General features: G+C 50.4%; 1 protein-coding gene across 2 annotated transcripts in view; it reads right to left on the reverse strand.

Moving 5' to 3' along the window:
- Window positions 1-1702, reverse strand: part of LOC110299995 (CKLF-like MARVEL transmembrane domain-containing protein 2A) — a 28775-nt gene extending 27073 nt beyond the window's left edge. For both annotated transcript variants that reach the window (XR_002378539.1, XR_002378538.1), the window contains exon 1: window positions 876-1702. The gene's annotated coding sequence lies outside the window, so the exon portion shown is untranslated. The remainder of the gene's footprint in view (window positions 1-875) is intronic.
- Between the last annotated feature and the right edge of the window lie 1415 nt (window positions 1703-3117).

Raw genomic sequence — 3117 nt, forward strand, 5'->3', positions numbered from 1 at the left:
CTGGGTCTGATTCACTATTTAAGAAATGCTTTAGGGATAGGATCCTTTTAGAGTTAAATAAGGAACTGAAACCCCTTTGTTTATGTTGGAGGAGAAGGTGCAGGAGAGGGTGCAGGTGGAGGTCAGATGATAATGGCAGGGGATGCTTCTCTCCTTCCACCATGTGAGTTCTGGGAATTGATGTCTGATCTTTGGGCATGGCCCTAGCAGGGTTTCCACACTTAGCTACCTTAAGGCCCCTTGCTTTTCTTTTGTTTTAAACATTGTTCCCTTTGACTGTCTCTATTTTGGGTTCAGTTTGGATCCTGAAACTTTCCTTCCCAGAAGGTTTGTGCCCCCATCCGCAGGCCCTTTCACTGTCAGGGATGCTTAGGTGCGCTCCCCCATTCTGACTCTAACTTGAATGTCTGCCTCTCTTGCCTTTGTCCTGGATTCTTGCCTCTTGTGCATTGCTTGACTAGCTCTTCTGGGTGGCAGCTCTTACTGGTTGTCCTTGCTAGTTTACGACGCTGTTATTTACTCAGTGTCTCCACACTTCCCTTTGTGAGGGGAAACCCTAGGAAGAGGAGGGCAGGGGAACCCTTTAGTACTGAGAATTGATGTGTGTGATATTGGGCGTGGTGGATCAGTATTTAGTCCCAGCACTCTGGAGGCAGATGCAGGCAGAAATCTCTGAGTTCGAGGCTAGTCTCGTAGTCTCGTCTATATAGTGAGCTCCAGGCCAGCCAGGGCTACATATGTTGGGGACAAGAAAGGACGGAAAACTGTGGCAGAGGGAACTGTGGAGACTTTGCTCAAGCAGCAACTTTGTGCTCAACTCCTGAGGCCACCCACCCTCCCTCCACCCAGCCAATCAGCTGGCAGCTCCTGCTCACCATCCTCAAGAACTTCAATATCCCATTGGCTGAGCAGCAAAAGTGCCAGAAGCTATCTCTGAATCTTTTTGAGCGCCTGTCCTGGCCCTCAGCCTGTGTTTTGACGGCTTCAGGTATCTTAATTTTCTCAGACCCTTGGACCAGTCGAGTTGGTGGCACTTTCTCTTGTTGGGTGTATTTCTTTGGTAATCTGTCGGCAATGCGATCTCTGTGCACTGACTGCAAGGACCTAGTGGATGATGTACCGCGAACTAAGGGTCGCTGGCTGGATGGTGTGGCACGTACTGAAGGTCTCTGACTGGATGGTGTGGCACGTACTGAAGGTCGCTGACTGAACGGTGTGGCACGTACTGAAGGTCTCTGACTGGATGGTGTGGCACGTACTGAAGGTCGCTGCCTGAATGGTATGGCTTGTACTGAAGGTCGCTGCCTGGATGGTATAGCACTTATAAAAGATTGCTGGTGGGATGGGATGGCATGTATAAAAGATTGCTGGCGGGATGGTGTACCGGGTACTGAAGGTCCCTGGCTGGCTGGTGTCCCGGGTACTGAAGGTCCCTGGCTGGTTGGTGTCCCGGGTACTGAAGGTCCCTGGTGAGGTGGAGCAGAGGCAACATACACCTGTGAATCCGAAGGTGAGGAAGCATCCAACACTCGAGGTCGTGAAGTTGAGCGTCTGGACTCACGCCTGGACCCATCCCCGCTGGACTCACGCCTGGCAGATGCAGGATTCATGGTGGGTTCCAAACCTGACTATGTCAGGCTGGCCCTGCGCCTCTGGTCGACTGGGTGGCCTCAGGGCGATGGCCCGCTGGGGAACTGGCTTCAACGGCTGCTGGCAGTCTATCCCGCGTGCACCTGTTTTTTGATGGCTGCTGCCTAGCCTAGCAATCTGCTGTCCTTGTTGTGGGAAAAAGGCTCCATGCCTAGCTTGAAAACTCAACACCCAGCAACCACATGCACAGGAGCTGCTGCCAGCCAACCCAGAGGGAAGGGGTTCTGGGGTTACTTGGGGGGTATACCTGGCCAGATTCCAGCCCCAAGCCATATGCAGTGAGGCCTGCTGGTCGAGTGCAGCAGGGTCCAGAAATCTCCCGAGCTCACACATTCTGTGATAAAACAGCAATGACAAAGATTAACTTGGTGAGGAAAGGGTTCATTTCACATTAAAACTTGTAGTTCATTGTTCAGGGAAATCAGGGCAGGAACTGGAGGCAGGAACCCGGAAGCAGGAGCTGATGTAAAGATCTTCGAGAAATGGTCCTTACTGGCTTTCAGGCTTACATTCTTATGGTACCCAGGAATGGGCTGTCCCGCACATAGTCAGCTGGGTCTTCCCAAATCGATCATCAATCAAGAAAATGTATCACAGGCCTGCCAATAGGGAATGTTTTCTCTACTGAGGTTCCTGTTTTCCAAAGGACTCTAGCTTGACATGAGAGTAGCTGGTACTCACAGTGGCATTGAAATGAGACCTGCAGAAATAATAGGGATGTATAAAGGATGAGTTTAATAACTAGTAAAAATGAGTACAAAATTATTCTCTGTCATCTATGTCATCAATAGACCTTTTCTGATAAGGTTGACGTGGACGAAACCGAAGTTTCTGGCACATAAGGGCACAGTCGGCAATAGTACATGTTACTGTCAGGAAACCAAACACCTGCAAACAGAGACACCGTCGTCAATTTCTGGCAAGTAAATTCTCAGTCATCTGCTCAATGGATTCCTTTCCTTCCCAGGTAGGGAGCTTGCTCTCTGTGCTACCATCCAACACGAGAGTGGAAAGGGACGTGAGAGTTTCCCCCATAGCCACTCACAGTAAAGGACAAGATAACTGCAGTGAGCAGAACTCACTGCCCCTGAGGTGGAGTGCAAGTTGCCTCTTCATCTTGATTTGCACTGGCTTGTATGCTTGTGTGCATGTGTGCATATGTGGATGTGTGCACACATGAGTTCTTTAAAGCCCTACTAACCAGATTTAGCTATCACCCCCCCCCCATTTCTCTCTCCAGTACTCAGCTCTTTGCTTTTTCTATCACCAGACTCATCTGGGGAAAGAGCTGGTGCTGGCAGCAGCTGGAGATCAAGTCCCGGGGACCATAGTTGGGATGCAACTTTTGTAGAAGTGGAGTGATAGGAATCTCCAGAGTGAGCTTTCAAAGGCTGGGCACACATCCGTGTAGGGCAGAGGAGTCGAGACAGGCCCGAGGAAAATGACACTGAGCTGAAGGGAAAGTGA

The sequence above is a fragment of the Mus caroli genome, chromosome 8, assembly GCF_900094665.2.
Source record: "Mus caroli chromosome 8, CAROLI_EIJ_v1.1, whole genome shotgun sequence".
Taxonomy (NCBI): Eukaryota; Metazoa; Chordata; class Mammalia; order Rodentia; family Muridae; genus Mus; species Mus caroli.